Below are 18,327 nucleotides of genomic sequence, written 5' to 3'. Positions count from 1 at the left end.
TTCTCCTCTGGTTGTGTAACTTTGTTACCTTTGTTATTTTAACCTGTATCGGTTACCCTACAAAAAAAAAAAAAAAAAAAAAGAAGCTTGGAACATAAAGGTCTTTGCTAATTTTAAAACAAAGTCACTACTATATTGCTTGTTCCTTAAACTTCTAAATGTGAGAACTTATCTTGTCTGTGGATAAGATTTGCTCACAGTTACTGACTTTCTCAGGTTTATTTGTAAGCCTTGCAAGAAATTATGAATGTGGAATAATAATCTAAAATAATCCACTATGTGTTATAATCACATTAACTATATTAGAATGAATTCATACTGATAACTCTAAGATTTAGAGTTATTATCATATCTTTGAGCTTGAATTTAATGTGAATTGTGGATCAATTAATGTTTATATTGTGTAATTGTGTCTAGTTTGTTGTGTCTTTGTAATAAATGGAAGTGTGTGTGTTAGTAAGTGTTAAATAGACTCATGTTATTGTTTTTATGTGTTTTAAGCAGAAAAAATACAAGAATAGGTATTTGAAAATTTTTGGGACAAGGGGAAAAAGGAGCAGGAAAATGATTATTGCTGACTGGCATTGCTGTAGCATTCATCGCGTAGCAATCTGTCAGCCCAGTAAGTTCATTTTGGCAGAATGTCCAGCTGGCTTTAATGAAAAGAAAAACGAGCTGAGGTGGCGGAATTTGGCTAGTGACTCAACAAACATGTGGAAAATGAAGGACAAGTGGGTGATGATTGGGATTTCCAATTAGGGTAAACTTTGGTACCCTAATTGGGGAACAAAAAGAGAAGGAGAGGATGAATTAAAAGAAGGGTGGCTGCACTTTTGAACCAGTACGAAATATACAGCAGAGAAAAAGAAAGTTTCTAAGTACTAAGAAGGAAGAAGAGTACAAAGAAGAAGAAGATTGAGAAGAAGGAGAAGAAGGCAACATTCAAAGAAGGATTTGAGCTCAACACTCATCTCTCTTGCTCTCCACTTCGTTTTGTATCATTTTCTTCACTTTAAGCTTTTCTTTAACTTCATGAACAACATACTTTCTGGTTTTGAGTTTCAAATTTCAGCTATGAACTAAACTTGTTTGAGATTTGGGTGGTTATAAACCCTTGTATGGACTAGTGTTTTGATTTTGCAATGATGAAGTAATCTTGGCTTAGTTCAATTAGTTGTGATGAAATGTTGAATGAATGTTAATTTTTGGCCATCTTTAACATTTAGCAAGCTAGATCTTACTTGGAAAAGTAAGACCTAGTTGAACCCTTCTAATTGATGCATGATTTTTACCTTTACTTTTAGGTATTAATTAGTAGTGAAATAGGAATATTTTGCTACCATGTATAACTAAGGATTTGATGCTTTATTGGGCTATTTGTGATCTAAACTGATGTAGGAATGCATTGTGAGGTTATGAATGGTTAGTTGCAAGTTTTGGAAAAAGCTTGCTGGTTTTTGTTGAAATTTGTTAACTCTGCCAGATTCTGAGTCATTCTGAGTCATTCTTTGTATCAACTGGGACATACAAGTGGAAATTAATCACCCAAGTCTATTTTCTAAATCTGAAATTACCACCATTTTAATCACTTTTAGTTCCTTATTTTTAGTTTATTTAGTTTAAAAAATTAGTTCTCAAATTTAGAATCAAGGCTACAAAATTTTCTCATGAATTAATGTGTTACTTTATTTTATTTTTATTTGAAATTCTTGGAATTAATTTTAGTTGATTTAACATTATTTAGTAAAAAGTCCCTGTGGAGACGAACTTTGATTACTTATCATTGTATTACTTGTTTGTGATTGTGTACACTTGCGCAATTATAAAGCAATATAATTTTCACAACAAGTTTTTGGCGCCGTTGCCGGGGACTTTAAGTTCTAAATTTTGTTTTATCAACTAATTGACATTCTAAGAATTTTTGTGCTTTTAATCTTGCTGGTTTGTTTTTGAAATCTCAGGTATCTATAGTGTATGAACCAACAAGAGGACTTTGAACTTGCTCCTATTGATCCCGAGATTGAACGTACATTCCGAAGAAGAAGAAGGGTTCAAAAGGCTAAGGGCCGAGACATCATGGCTGAAAATTTTGATGATGATGGGGTTGCTCCACAAATTGCTAATCCCGTCATGTTGGCAGATGATCGAGCAAGGGCTATAAGGGAGTATGCAGCCCCCATGTTTAATGAGCTCAATCCAGGCATTGTGAGGCCTGAAATACAAGCACCGCACTTTGAGCTCAAGCCAGTCATGTTTCAAATGCTCCAAACCGTGGGGCAATTCAGCGGGATGCCAACTGAGGATCCTCACCTCCATCTCCGTTCATTCCTGGAGGTGAGTGATTCTTTCAAGATCCAAGGAGTGAGTGAAGAGGTGTTAAGGTTGAAGCTATTCCCATTCTCACTACGAGACCGAGCTAGATCATGGCTCAACACTTTGCCGCCTTTGATTACTCATGACCAATTGGAATGACCTTGCTGAGAAGTTTCTGAGGAAGTACTTTCCTCCTACTAGAAATGCAAAATTCAGAAGTGAGATCATGTCTTTTCAGCAACTTGAAGATGAGTCCACAAGTGATGCGTGGGAGAGGTTTAAGGAACTTTTGCGAAAGTGTCCACATCATGGCATTCCACATTGTATTCAGATGGAGACTTTTTATAATGGCTTGAATGCAGCTTCTCGAATGGTGTTAGATGCATCGGCCAATGGTGCTATTTTGTCGAAATCTTACAATGAAGCATTTGAGATTTTGGAGACCATTGCAAGTAACAACTACCAATGGTCCAACACAAGAGTTCCAACAAGTAGAAAAGTGGCGGGAGTCCTTGAGGTAGATGCAATAACAGCTTTGACAGCTCAAATGGCTTCCATGACGAATGTTTTGAAGAATTTGAGTATTGGGAATGCTAAAAATATTCAACCAGCTGCTGCCATTCAAAGTGAAGATGTCTCATGTGTGTTTTGTGGAGAAGGGCATGTGTTTGAGAAGTGTCCATCTAATCCGGAGTCCGTTTGTTACATGGGAAATCAGAATTTTAACAGAAACAATGGGGCATTCTCAAACTCTTACAATCAATCTTGGAAGAATCATCCTAATTTTTCTTGGGGGGGTCAAGGAGCAAGCTCAAGTACCGCACCAGCCCAAGGAAGACAAGCATATCCACCGGGTTTTTCACAACAACCCCGACATTCACAACATGCTCAAAATGCCCAACCAAGCTCTTTGGAGAGTCTTATGCGGGATTATATGGCAAAAAATGATGCGGTGATACAAAGTCAAGCTGCCTCTCTTCGAAACTTAGAGTTGCAACTTGGACATTTGGCCAATGAATTGAAAGCTAGGCCGCAAGGTTCTTTGCCTAGTGACACGGAGAATCCAAGGAGGGATGGGAAGGAGCAATGCAAATCCATTCACTTGAGGAGTGGCAAGCATCTGAAAAATTCCGAGGAGGAAATAAAGGGTAGTGGGGAGCCCACTTCAATCCAAAATGACGAAAAGTTGAGTAAAAAAACTGCCCAGAAAATTGCTGATACCAGACCAGTTGATACAGCATCGGGTCAGCAATCTGACAGTCAGCAATCCGCACCAGTATGTACTAAACCACCCCTTCCATTTCCTCAAAGATTTCGGAAAGCTTGACGACAAGATGGGCAATTTAAGAAGTTTTTAGATGTGTTGAAGCAGCTCCATATCAATATTCCATTGGTGGAAGCATTGGAGCAAATGCCGAACTATGTCAAGTTCTTAAAAGACATTTTGACGAAGAAAAGGAGGTTGGGGGAGTTTGAAACTGTAGCTCTTACCGAAGGATGCAGCGCCATGTTGAAAAGTAAGATTCCACCGAAGTTGAAGGATCCGGGTAGTTTTACAATCCCTTGCTCTATTGGGGGGCGGGATGTTGGAAGAGCCTTATGTGACTTGGGTGCAAGCATCAACCTCATGCCTATGTCGATCTTTAAGAAGTTGGGTATTGGTGAAGCACGGCCTACAACTGTTACATTGCAACTTGCTGACAGGTCCATGGCCCATCCGGAAGGAAAAATAGAAGATGTTCTAGTACAGGTTGACAAGTTCATTTTTCCAGCTGATTTCATCATCCTAGACTATGAAGCTGATCGAGATGTACCTATTATCTTGGGTCGACCATTCCTTGCTACCGGGAGAACTCTGATTGATGTGCAAAATGGGGAGCTCACAATGAGGGTGAATGATCAAAAAGTCACCTTTAATGTGTTCAATGCTATGAGATTTCCGGATGAGATAGAAGAGTGTTCCCGCATAAGTGTAATTGATTCGCTAGTGGCTGAAAAATTTCACAAGGAAGCTTGGAGGGATGAGAAATTTATAAGTTCTTTTGATGAGCTTGAAGACTTGAGTGAAGATGAAGACAACCAAGTTGCTTGGGTGGAGCCATTGCAACCTATTCCTAACTTCGAAGCCACTTTGAATCTTTGGAGTTGAAGGAAAGTAATTTTAAGCCTCCAAAACCCTCCATCCAAGAACCACCGAAGTTGGAGTTGAAACCCTTGCCAAGCCATCTGAAGTATGCCTATTTGGGGGAGAATGACACGCTGCCCGTTATTATAGCATCAAACTTGGTAGTTGAAAATGAAGGTGCTTTGCTAGAGGTGTTGAAAAAGCATAAGAGAGCAATCGGGTGGACTATGGCGGACATAAGGGGTATTAGTCCAACGATTTGCACGCACAAGATACTTTTAGAAGCTGGTTGTAGTAATTCTGTTGAGCATCAGCGAAGATTGAATCCCGTCATGAAAGAAGTGGTGCGAAAAGAAGTGATCAAGTGGCTAGATTATGGTATTGTGTACCCAATTTCGGATAGCTCATGGGTTAGTCCTGTTCAATGTGTGCCCAAGAAAGGAGGAGTCACGGTGGTGGCCAATGCAAACAATGAGTTGATTCCTACTCGAACCGTGACCGGTTGGAGGGTGTGTATGGACTACCGGAAGTTAAACAATGCTACTCGGAAGGATCATTTCCCGCTGCCATTTATTGACCAAATGTTGGATCGTTTGGCGGGAAAAGAGTTTTATTGCTTTCTTGACGGATATTCGGGATACAATCAGATTTCTATAGCACCGGAAGATCAAGAGAAAACCACTTTCACTTGTCCATATGGTACCTTTGCCTTTAGGAGGATGCCATTTGGATTGTGCAATGCTCCCGCAACTTTCCAAAGGTGTATGATGGCTATTTTCTCGGATATGGCTGAAAGTATTTTGGAGATATTCATGGATGACTTCTCTATCTATGGGGATTCATTTGGGGTGTGTTTGGAGAATTTGGAAAGAGTGTTAGCAAGATGTGAAGAAACCAACTTGGTGCTGAATTGGGAGAAATGCCACTTCATGGTTCAAGAGGGTATTGTGTTGGGTCACAAAGTGTCTAGCAAGGGGATAGAAGTTGACAAGGCAAAGCTAGAAGTGATTGAGAAGCTACCAGCCCCTACCACGGTGAAAGGCATTAGAAGCTTCCTTGGACACGCGGGTTTCTATAGGCGCTTCATTAAAGACTTTTCTAAGGTGTCCAAACCCTTGTGTAACTTGCTAGAACAAAATAGACCATTTGAGTTTACCGCTGAATGTAATGAAGCATTTTTGAAGTTGAAGACAGCTCTTGTTACGGCTCCCGTGATTGTAGCACCCGATTGGTCATTGCCCTTTGAACTCATGTGTGATGCAAGTGATTTTGCCGTTGGGGCTGTTCTTGGGCAGCGGAAGAATAAGATCTTTCATTCTATTTATTATGCAAGCAAAACTCTTGTTGATGCCCAAATTAACTACACCACTACTGAGAAAGAGTTGCTAGCGGTGGTTTTTGCCTTTGAGAAATTCAGATCGTATCTTGTGGGAACCAAGGTGGTTGTGTATACTGATCATTCGGCAATCAAGTATTTGATAACCAAGAAAGATTCTAAACCGAGGCTTATTCGTTGGGTTTTGTTGCTACAAGAGTTTGACTTGGAAATTCGAGACAGAAAAGGGACAGAAAACAAAGTGGCGGATCATCTCTCTAGGTTGGAAACTAACAATCACAGCAGCCACTTAGAGGGAGAATTCCAAATTCAAGACTCATTCCCAGATGAGCAACTGCTATTGGTAGAGCAAACACGGGTACCATGGTATGCAGACATTGTTAATTACTTAGTTGGAGGTGCCCATCCACCTGATTTTACCAAGCAGCAGCTCAAAAAGTTCCTTCATGATAGCAAGTTTTATTTTTGGGATGAGCCATACTTGTACAAGCAGTGCCCTGATCGTATTATGCGGAGATGTGTGCCAATGGGTGAAGTTAGAAGCATCTTGGAGCATTGTCATTCAGCTCCTTATGGTGGCCATTTTGGTGGACAACGCACGGCGGCCAAGGTTTTTCAATGCAGGTATTATTGGCCTTCGATTTTTAAAGATGCTCATGCTTTTGTTCAACAATGTGATCGCTGCCAGAGAGTTGGAAATATCTCCGCCAGGAATGAAATGCCTCTTAATTGTATCTTGGAGGTGGAGTTGTTTGACGTGTGGGGTATCGACTTCATGGGACCTTTCCCACAATCCTTTGGGAATCTCTACATTCTAGTGGCGGTGGATTATGTGTCAAAGTGGGTGGAGGCAATTGCTAGTCCCAAGAATGATGCTCGAGTGGTTATGAAGTTCCTTCATAAGCATGTTTTTACTAGGTTTGGGACTCCTAGAGCTTTGATAAGTGATGAGGGAACACACTTTGTGAACAAAGTGTTGGCTGCCCTCTTGGCAAAATATAGTGTAAAACACAAAATTGCTACTGCATACCACCCACAGACCAATGGGCAAGCTGAAATATCTAATCGGGAAATTAAAGGCATATTGGAGAAGGTTGTAAATCCCAACAGAAAAGATTGGTCCCAACGCCTCGATGATGCACTTTGGGCGTATAGGACAGCATATAAAACTCCTCTAGGCATGTCTCCATATCGCCTAGTTTATGGGAAAGCATGCCATCTTCCCGTGGAGTTAGAACACAAGGCGTTTTGGGCACTAAAACATCTCAATATGGATATTTCAAAGAAATTTGGAGAAGCAAGAAAGTTACAGCTGAACGAGTTGGATGAATTGCGTTTGTTTTCCTATGAGAATGCTAAATTGTACAAGGAGAAGACAAAGAGATGGCATGATGAGAGAATCAAGGAAAGAGTTTTTGCAAAAGGACAAGAAGTGTTACTTTTTAATTCAAGACTCAAACTCTTTCCGGGAAAATTAAAGTCCCGTTGGTCTGGCCCGTTTACTGTGCAAGAAGTAACTCCTTTTGGTGCGATTACAGTGAAAGATCAACAATCCGGGAGGGAATTTAAAGTGAACGGGCAGCGGCTGAAACACTATTGGAGAGGCGAGGTCAACCGAGAGAAGACCTCAATTTCTTTGAAAGATGCTTGATCATTGTAAATTGGGGTGCCTAAAAAAAAAAAAAAAAAAAAAGAAAAAAAAATATATATAAAAGAAAGAAAAAAAAAAAAAAAAAAAAAAGAAATTATATCTATATATATTATAATTAGCTATAAATAAAATTCATGGTGAAATTGATAATTTTCTTTCCTTTGTGCAGAGAGTCAAGTGAAATAGGCTATGGAATGAAGAAATTTTGCATTGGGCAAAAACACTAAGTTTGGGGTGTCAGGTTGCTGTTCGGTTGCTATAGCAACAGCTTAGCAAGAAGTGTTTTGGGTTTTAGGCAGATCAAAAGAACTGGGGTTTGCAAAAATAAAGTGAATGGGCTGTCAGAAAAAAACATGGGATTGTCCTATTGTTCATGATCCAATCATTGGATAGGTCTATTATTGTTCAAACCAATTATTTGAAACCGTACTTTAGTGCTACATTAAGTGAGCCCAAGTCATTTTTAGTTGATACAAGGACCCCATTTCACATTCTTTAACTCAGTTTGGGCCTATTTCTTTGGTCAACTGGGCCCCAGCTCGTTTCGACTGTACCCAATGCTTTCCTAGCCCTACCACATTCTTCATCATCATCAATTTCCCTTCCAATTCAAACTCAGCCGCTTCCCCCATTTGTCCAGCATCTCGACGAAGCTTCACCATTCACCCACCCAAGCCACCCGTCGACTTCGCCTGAACCCATAGCAGCCCGAGCCATCTCAGTCACGCCTCATTCAAAGCACACGAACCCATCTCCATTTCATCTGAACCCGTAGCCACCCACGACTACACCAGAAACCACCATTGTTCACAACCCATCCACTCCCGTGAACCCAACCAACCTTCGAAGCACACAAGCACCAGCCTAGAAACTCCCATTCGAACCACACTACACCCATTTCCAATTTAAACCAGCGCCCACATCCGATTCTCCCAAACACGAACCATGACCGAAGCAACAAACTCAACACAGCAGGGCTCCCTCCACTAACCCAGTTGTCGAGCACGAGAAGAGAAGGAAATTCATAGCCAACACATCTTGCCATACTCGAATCAATAGCTCGGTTGCACAGAAGAAAAAAATTTCTTTTGAGCCAGAGAATCAATACCAGCAACTTTCAGCCAGCCCGAGCTACGTTTTGGTTTGGTGAGGTAAACTGTAAATCATTTTGGTTGAATTGCATACTTGGTGGGTGTAATTGAACTGCTGGTATATGCTATGTTAAACTGGTGTTACATATTATCATTCTGCTTCACGGGTAGTAACCGAGTGTGTTCATTTTAGCTTGGATGTTTTGAATGGAAATTCGGTGGAATTTTTGACTTTTGTGCTGAGAAAGATTGGTCAATCTGAGACAAGTAGTGATTGTGCAATTGGGGTTGTCATTTGGAATTTATTTTTCAGTGTGGTTTTGAATGCTTTACTGCTCTCTACCGTGTTTGTATGATGGTGATTCTTAATGAAATGGGGTTGAATTGGCAGTGGTCGTGTTAGACATAGTGCAAGTGTGAACTTTGTTGTAGTGTTGGACAGATTGGGTGCTAAGGATTGATTGTTGGAAATATTGCAAATTGAACAGAGTAGTGGTGTTGGCTAAAAAAAAAAAAAAAAAAAAAAAAGGGCAGCAGTGAGTAAGGCAACAAAGAAGAAAGTCATTGTGTTGGGGTAGTGTGCAAGTGCAAAGAAAAGAAAATGCCCAAGGTTAAGAAGACCGCCAACAAGAATAAAAAGAAGTCACTGCATGAAATTCCTAAGTTTCATTGCCCGGCAGCTGAGACAAAGTATCACGAGAAGGTGGCCACTCGGGAATTTTATATGGAGCGTGGATTAGTAGCCGATATTGAGGACATTGATGAGTTGCCCGAATGGGTCAGTGCAACGATTCATCAGCGAGATTGGGGACTTTTTGTCCAACAAAGAGAGCAAGCAGTCATGGAAGTTGTCAAGGAATTTTACGCCAACTTCCTATCCCAAGAATGGCCCACTGTAGTGGTGGTGCGTGAAGTCCCAGTCTCATTTTCAGCTGCAGCAATCAATGACTTGTTTGGGTTACAGTCTGTCGAGTGCCAATACTCCGCGCAAAAAGGGCAGGTGAGCGACGAGACTGTGGGTGACATGATGCCGGTGCTCGCCAAGCCAGAATCTGAATGGAGTTTCGATAATTATGGCAATCTTCAATTTCGGCGCACTGATTTGAAGCACGAGTTGAAATGTTGGTATACATTCGTGCAAACTGCTCTCTGCCCTACTTCACATGATTCGACCGTCAGCAGAGACCGCGCCTGGATGCTCCATTGCATCAGAATGGGCTGGGATGTTGACGTCGGGGCTGTCCTTGCCCAAGAGATTGCTGATTGTGCACACAGGGGGAAGGGGAAGTTATTTCTCCCTGCTACCATCACTGCTCTTTGCCGCAAGGCGGGTGTACCCATGTGGAAGGAAGAAGGCGCTCTGAATCCTCGGGGGCCTATAAATTTTGGTCCACCTCGAGCCCCGAAAACAATGCCTACCCCAGCGGCGTCTTCCGCCACGGAGCCTCCCGTAGATCGCTTTGATCGCTTTGAGCAAGTACAACAACAAATGTGCGATCGATTGCACGCGATGTGGGATTATGAGCAGAAGCGTGACGTCGTCATGGAGCGTGCATTCAAGAGGACTACGCCCCGTTTTGATCCCAAGTTCCCCGACTTCCCTCAGCATGTTCTAGACCCGTGGGGAGGCCCATCAGCTTCGAACACCGAGGAGCCCCACGAGGACTCCGAGTAGAGGGAGTTTTTCTCATACCTAAGCTATTTTATATTTTTCTGTTTTGTGTTGTTTGTGTTTAGATTGTCTTGTGCTCATTGTGTGTTGTCTTTTGTGTTTGAAACTTTTATTTTATGTTGTTTATGTGATTGTTAGTTTGACATTGAGAGATTTATGAGTTTTTCGGTGGCCTAGTGTTCTGCTCGATGATGATATTTTCCGCCCATTCCATTATTGTTGCTGCCCACTTTTACTTGTTGCCTTATCATGTTGCATTGTTGGATATGATGGATGTTTCCCTTAGTCTCTCCTCACTAGTTTATACTTGCATTGTTCCACCATGCTTTGCATTTCTCATACGATTATTTCACATGTACTTTTAGCATCTAGAATTGGTTAGTGCATCTCCTTGAGGCGAAATCCTAGCTAAACTTGTCCCTTAGAGATGATTTAGGCCATCCTTGGACGTTTGAGCCTTTCTAACCTTCCCTATAAAATGAATTTTTCCCTAGTCACCCAAGTTTGAGCCGTTTAGCCTATTCTTGTTGTGCAACCCTATCATACATATCCCGTCAATCCTAATTTGCCTTTCCACATATGTCCTAACTTAATTGATCACTTGTCAAGAGCCAAGTTTCACATTAAGTTTGGGGTGAGTGCGGTGAGTGTAATTTGTGGCGAGCTAATTCAAGATTCTACTTTTAGCTACATTGGGGACAATGTTGGGTTGTAAGTTTGGGGTGGGGGAATTAGCTCACAAGGTATATTAGTATGCATTTTTAATTAAATTTCTCTTGCTATATATATAAGTATATTATAGTACTAAATTCTTTTCTAACATATAAAAAAAAACAAAAAAACAAAAATCAGCAAAGAAAAAAAAACAAAAAAAAAATACATATATTTATATACTTGCAACTAAGTTTGGGGTGTTCCACCCATTTTAGTTTTTTTTTTTAAAAAAAAAAAAAAAGAGAATAAACATAGCAAGAGAAGTGAATTTTAATATACTTGTGAGTATTGAATTAGGGAAGTGAGTCAAGAAAACAATCATTAGGAAGAGGCTCGGTTTTTGACAAGTGAAGTGGTTAGGTGTTGAGCTAGCTTAAATACATCCTTTACCATACCCTAACCCAAGCCTAACATTACAAGCCTAATAAAGTCCTATTGATCAAGGGGATAAGTTTAGACTACATTAGTGGAGAGGAGTGCACTAATCCAACTTATGGAGCTGAAATGAATAAAAAAAAAAAAGTTTAAGGTAGTTGGAGAGGAGTGCAAAGTTTAGGTGGGATATACTTGTATAAATTGTTAATTAGGTGACTTTTGGGAAATATTAATGTTATCCAATGACAAAAAAACGTTAAAGGGGCAGCATATAAAGTTATGGCAAGCAATTTCATTTTCCATTCAATTCCATTTTTTCTGAGAGCGTCAATGTTCGCTAGGCCAACTTGATTTTCTATGAAATCTCTCACTTGTCTTGTGTGTGAATCTTTGTGTAAAATGTGTTGTTGTGTTTTACTTTGTTTATTTTTTGTTGTCATTGCTCGAGGACGAGCAAGATTCTAAGTTTGGGGTGTTGATAACTCTAAGATTTAGAGTTATTATCATATCTTTGAGCTTGAATTTAATGTGAATTGTGGATCAATTAATGTTTATATTGTGTAATTGTGTCTAGTTTGTTGTGTCTTTGTAATAAATGGAAGTGTGTGTGTTAGTAAGTGTTAAATAGACTCATGTTATTGTTTTTATGTGTTTTAAGCAGAAAAAATACAAGAATAGGTATTTGAAAATTTTTGGGACAAGGGGAAAAAGGAGCAGGAAAATGATTATTGCTGACTGGCATTGCTGTAGCATTCATCGCGTAGCAATCTGTCAGCCCAGTAAGTTCATTTTGGCAGAATGTCCAGCTGGCTTTAATGAAAAGAAAAACGAGCTGAGGTGGCGGAATTTGGCTAGTGACTCAACAAACATGTGGAAAATGAAGGACAAGTGGGTGATGATTGGGATTTCCAATTAGGGTAAACTTTGGTACCCTAATTGGGGAACAAAAAGAGAAGGAGAGGATGAATTAAAAGAAGGGTGGCTGCACTTTTGAACCAGTACGAAATATACAGCAGAGAAAAAGAAAGTTTCTAAGTACTAAGAAGGAAGAAGAGTACAAAGAAGAAGAAGATTGAGAAGAAGGAGAAGAAGGCAACATTCAAAGAAGGATTTGAGCTCAACACTCATCTCTCTTGCTCTCCACTTCGTTTTGTATCATTTTCTTCACTTTAAGCTTTTCTTTAACTTCATGAACAACATACTTTCTGGTTTTGAGTTTCAAATTTCAGCTATGAACTAAACTTGTTTGAGATTTGGGTGGTTATAAACCCTTGTATGGACTAGTGTTTTGATTTTGCAATGATGAAGTAATCTTGGCTTAGTTCAATTAGTTGTGATGAAATGTTGAATGAATGTTAATTTTTGGCCATCTTTAACATTTAGCAAGCTAGATCTTACTTGGAAAAGTAAGACCTAGTTGAACCCTTCTAATTGATGCATGATTTTTACCTTTACTTTTAGGTATTAATTAGTAGTGAAATAGGAATATTTTGCTACCATGTATAACTAAGGATTTGATGCTTTATTGGGCTATTTGTGATCTAAACTGATGTAGGAATGCATTGTGAGGTTATGAATGGTTAGTTGCAAGTTTTGGAAAAAGCTTGCTGGTTTTTGTTGAAATTTGTTAACTCTGCCAGGATTGCTGAGTCATTGCTGGGTCATTGCTGTATCAACTGGGACATACAAGTGGAAATTAATCACCCAAGTCTATTTTCTAAATCTGAAATTACCACCATTTTAATCACTTTTAGTTCCTTATTTTTAGTTTATTTAGTTTAAAAAATTAGTTCTCAAATTTAGAATCAAGGCTACAAAATTTTCTCATGAATTAATGTGTTACTTTATTTTATTTTTATTTGAAATTCTTGGAATTAATTTTAGTTGATTTAACATTATTTAGTAAAAAGTCCCTGTGGAGACGAACTTTGATTACTTATCATTGTATTACTTGTTTGTGATTGTGTACACTTGCGCAATTATAAAGCAATATAATTTTCACAACACATACACAATAAATTAAAATTTATTGGTGATAATAAAGTGTGATTTATTTTTCTTAATTATACATTAAAAACTGTACATTTTAAATGAAGTTATCAGAATAAATTTTGGAAATTTCTACTCGTATGGAAAAAATTTATGAATAGTGATGTAATAAAATTACATATATAGTTTTGAGGTTTAAATGAATCTTTTACCAATGAATAAACATGCTTAAATATGAAATCTTATTAAACGAAAATTGCCTGTGGGCTAAATTTTTAATTTAATAAGATTAGATTTAGATGTAAATTATGATAGATTTACACAATTTATGAAAAACTTAAAGTTTAATATTTCTATCTCAATGAAAGGTATGAAACACTTAATTATTTATAAATGTTTCTAAATTTTATACTTTATTATAAAATTATTAAATTAAATCTACATAATTCCCTGTGGGATAAATTAAGAGAATTTAATTTAATATATTAATTATGTAAATATAATAAAATCCCTGTAGGGTAAGATTATTATGTTCACATAATTCATGTCTATTATGTGATCTTAATCCACTTAATATATATAATTTTATATAATTAAGGATGCTGTGGCTACTCCCTAATTATTTAAAATTACGTGGCTCACTAGACACCAAAGTATAAACTGAAGATTAAAATTTTACTAAACCCAAAATTGCCTGTGGGCTAAATTTTAAATTTAATAAAATTAGATGAACCTTGTGATAGATTTAATTAAACAATGAGTTTGGGAAATTATCTATCTTTATTAAATTTGTGATAACACTATTAAATTAAATCCCCATAACTCCCTGTGGGGTAAATTAAGAGAATTTAATTTAACATATTATCCTAATTAATTATACAAATATAATAAAATCCCTGTGGGGTAAAATTATTATACTTATATAATAAATTACAAGTTATGTCCATTAAGGTGAATTTTAATTAATATATAATTTTATACAAATAAGGATGCTGTGGCTACTCCCTAATTATATAAAATTATATTTTCACTTTGACATTAGGTATTGGGCTCTGCCTAAAAGTAATTTCGTTATTAACATAATAGACAATCACTGAGATTAGTGCTCCTAGTGTGGTCGTCCGAAGATCATTAAAAACCGTTCTAGATATGAGCATTTGTCCCAAATTCATGTTTTCTTATGCCAAACCACAAAATTACTTACATTTTATTCATATTTTATTCATTTTAGGAAGTTTTATGAATATTTTATGAATAATTTTATGAAACTTAATGTGCTATATAAAATATTCAACCTATCTTAATGTTTGAATATTTCTAAATATATCTAGCACTATAAAAGGAATTTATGTATAGCATTTAAATCATACAAATCAAAATTAATTGTATTAAAAATAAATTTTCCAAATAAATACAAATTAAAACAATTATTGTATGATAATAAATTAAATGCTTAATCCCATGATATGTAACTAATTATGCATTTATAACCATATAATATCTTAAATATTTGTACTAATAATTAATTTGTATAAATAAGGTAGATATACAAATTAGTACAATTAATTATATGAAATGAATTAAATGCAAAATTAAAGAATATACTTAATGGCAGATTATCAATTAATTTAATCAATAAATTACTTAATTGGTAAATAAATATAATAATTGCGCACTTAATTGTAGAATAATTAAATATTCACATTCTTAAAATATCACAATTATTGTAATTACATGTAAAAATAAAGCATGTAATTAATTTACCAAATTAAAAACTTTTCATAATAATTTATTACTAAATAACATATAATATATGAAGATATATGTTAAATAAGAATGGAAAGTTTAAACAAATGTAATTTAATTGACTAAATAAATAAAAATAAGGAAATAAAATAAAATTCCAAAAATAAATCAAAATAATAAAATTTCAGAATTTTCTTAAATTTTTCTTAATTTTCCTTTTTTTTTTTGTTGAAAAATCTACCCTGAAAAACGACATAATAAATTTTCTTTAAACTTCTAAAAATTATGAAATCAATTCCAAAATGATCTAAATGAAAAAAAAAATTAAAAGATCTATATTGATTTCAAGCATCGAAAACACGCAAAATGTATACTTTAATTTCAAAAAGTGTTTTCGGGTCCGAATGGATTTTTTCAGTAAAGTTTTCAGATTTTAAGGTATTAAAATTATTTTGATGCACAAAATCGATATATAATATCTTATGAATATAGTAATGCATATAGAATTCAAAATAAATACCAAAAATGAAAACGAAAAAAAAATACGGACCGAGGCATAAAACTTTCATGTATATATATATACTCGTATACAATATATACTGCATAAAATCATCATTAATGTATGGAAGAGAGTATTACATACAATTTTATGCAATAAAAACATATATATATATAAAAAATATATATACGTATATATATACAACAATACTTACGTATATATATAATATATATAAACAAAATTAAAATATGAATATATATATGTATATACGTAGATTGAATTAAATGTATATATATGATCGGAATTATATGAATATGAATATATATATAAATTAAGAACCGATCATATACATATATATTATATATATGAAGATGTATATGAATATGAATGTATATATATGTATACATAAAAAATTGAGTATGGATATATATAATCGGGATTATATAATATGAAAGTATATATATAAAATATATATTATATTATAAATGAAGAACCCCGTAAATGTATGTATATATATATATGAAACTCAAAATAAATCAAGGCAGAGATATATAATCCGCTCTGATACCAACTGTTAGACATTTATTTGTATAGACTAAAACATACATGATTATGAATAAAGTGCGGAATTAATAAATCATATATGTACTATAATTTAAGGATCGAAATACCTCCAGCCATTGAATCTTTGAGCTTTAATCCCACATAAGCTTGATCTGCAAAAGAAACCGATTGATGTGGGTAATCGGGCTTCCTCGCTCTCTCAACTCTCTTTAGATGGATTTTGCTGTTATAAACAGAATGAGTGAGGAGCTCGGGGACCGAGACCCTATATTTATAGGTGAGATACTCCATCAGTATCTGTGCCACATTAATTGTCAGAATATTTTGACAATTAATTCAGGAAATCAAATCAGGTAATGAATATAAAAATCTGACCATATATAGAATATTACGTAATTGATTCTGTCCAAATTCAATGAATATAAAATATTCATTTATCAGAATCAATAATATTATTTTATTTCCTTAATTAGAAATATTCTAATATAAACTACCTACTTAGTATAATTAAATGGGAAAAATAAATGTAAGTAATAGTTTTGTTTATATTGTGTTTGGCTTGGAGATGGAGTGTTATACTAAAATATGTAATTACCGTATTGGAACTGAGAACAAGATGTAAAGAAAATAAAGATGAAAAAAGCTATAGAAAGTTGGCAGGAAAGATATAAGGCTGAAAGTTTAAGAAGAAAACGTAAAAATAAGTATAAATTTTTGGAAAATTCTATAATTTAATGGACCGATACGTCTCTATTTATTTTAAATAATTTCTTAGTCAATTTTTTTATCATGTTATGTAAATTATAGTTATTTAAGAAATTCTGTAAAATTTAAAAAAATTCAAAAACGTTTAACACGTCGAAAACTACATTCAAACAGTATGTTACATGCGTGATTATTTTATTTTATACGTGTATGAAATATAGTGTTTGAATATTATTTTTTATATTGTAAATTATTTTAAATTTCTCGAAATTTTGTAGGATATCTTCAATAGCTGTACATGAATATCGAAAAAAAAAATTAGACTAAAAAATTCTTTTGAATGCGAAATAAATAGATGTGCATCAGTACATCTATGCTAAAATAGTACCTTATAGAATCACTCTATATTTTATAAAAAAAAAATAAAAAATAAAAACGTAAAAGTAGAAACTAACTTTAAAGTACCGGATAATTTCTAAAAAAAATAAATGACCCGTAGGACCCACACTAATTTGCACCTCATTAAAACTTAGCATGGAGTTTCCTCCACGGGAAATTGACGCGTTAATAAATATTGTATAGACCGGACTGTTTTGATTTGATCATATATTACCCACGCTGGAACTGGGTCTGGAATGTCAATGGTCAATACTTATACTCAATGTGAAATTCCAATTAATTATGAGGACAAGGATTCAATTCACACACTATTTTTATCGCAATATTCAAACGAAAATGTTATAACATTCACATTATCCTATCAACACTTGAACACTGAGTTTTGAGTGTAAGAAGTGTCATAAAGACCACGACAAAAATGTACATTAGTAACTTTTTTAGTTAATTTTTTTTAAGAAAAAATTAAAAAATAAAAATATTTTTCAAATTATATTATTTACACCAGATTTTATTTTTTAATTTTTTAATTAATAATCGAAATTTTAAAAATTAAAATAATTATTTTTAATATTGTTTTAAACAGATTTTTTTAATCAATATGTTAGATTCGGACTCGAACCGGATCCAAACCCGACCCTAGCTCCTAACCTGGATCCAGACTCAACTTCGGATATAGACCCAACTTAAATATAAGCATAAAAATAAACTTTACACAACATATTTTTATGTTCTTTTTTTAAAATTGAAAAAAAACAATAATTATAGAAATTAGTTTTTCAAAAATAAAATTTTTAAAAATAAAAATATTACCAAACACACATTAATTAAATCACCAACCTTACCTATCATCTTATATCCACACTATTAAATTTTAAATAATTTAATATAATAATTTTTGGAGTACACATACCAAATTATTTTATTGAGATAATTAAAAAATAATAAAATTAATTGTGCAATATACTAACTTACTAGATCTTTCTCTCTCTAAATTCGTAATGCAAAATAAATTATCAAATAAAAAAAAAGTATGTGAATTATAATAAAATAATATGTATTTATAAAGTTAAAAAAGAAAATTACCAACAAAATCTTAATTTGATTGGGTCTCCTCATCAATAACTTTAATTGACTACAAAAATCCACAC

At 34.9% G+C, this 18,327-nt stretch overlaps 1 non-coding gene across 1 annotated transcript; it reads right to left on the bottom strand.

Moving 5' to 3' along the window:
• Window positions 1-2,521: 2,521 nt before the first annotated feature.
• Window positions 2,522-2,628, bottom strand: LOC115708387 (small nucleolar RNA R71). The gene has a single exon (XR_004009888.2). It is a non-coding gene; the product is annotated as a small nucleolar RNA R71 (small nucleolar RNA).
• Window positions 2,629-18,327: the final 15,699 nt, after the last annotated feature.

This window comes from Cannabis sativa, chromosome 1 (assembly GCF_029168945.1).
Source record: "Cannabis sativa cultivar Pink pepper isolate KNU-18-1 chromosome 1, ASM2916894v1, whole genome shotgun sequence".
Classification (NCBI taxonomy): Eukaryota; Viridiplantae; Streptophyta; class Magnoliopsida; order Rosales; family Cannabaceae; genus Cannabis; species Cannabis sativa.
This window is presented reverse-complemented; position numbering and strand designations above follow the sequence as displayed.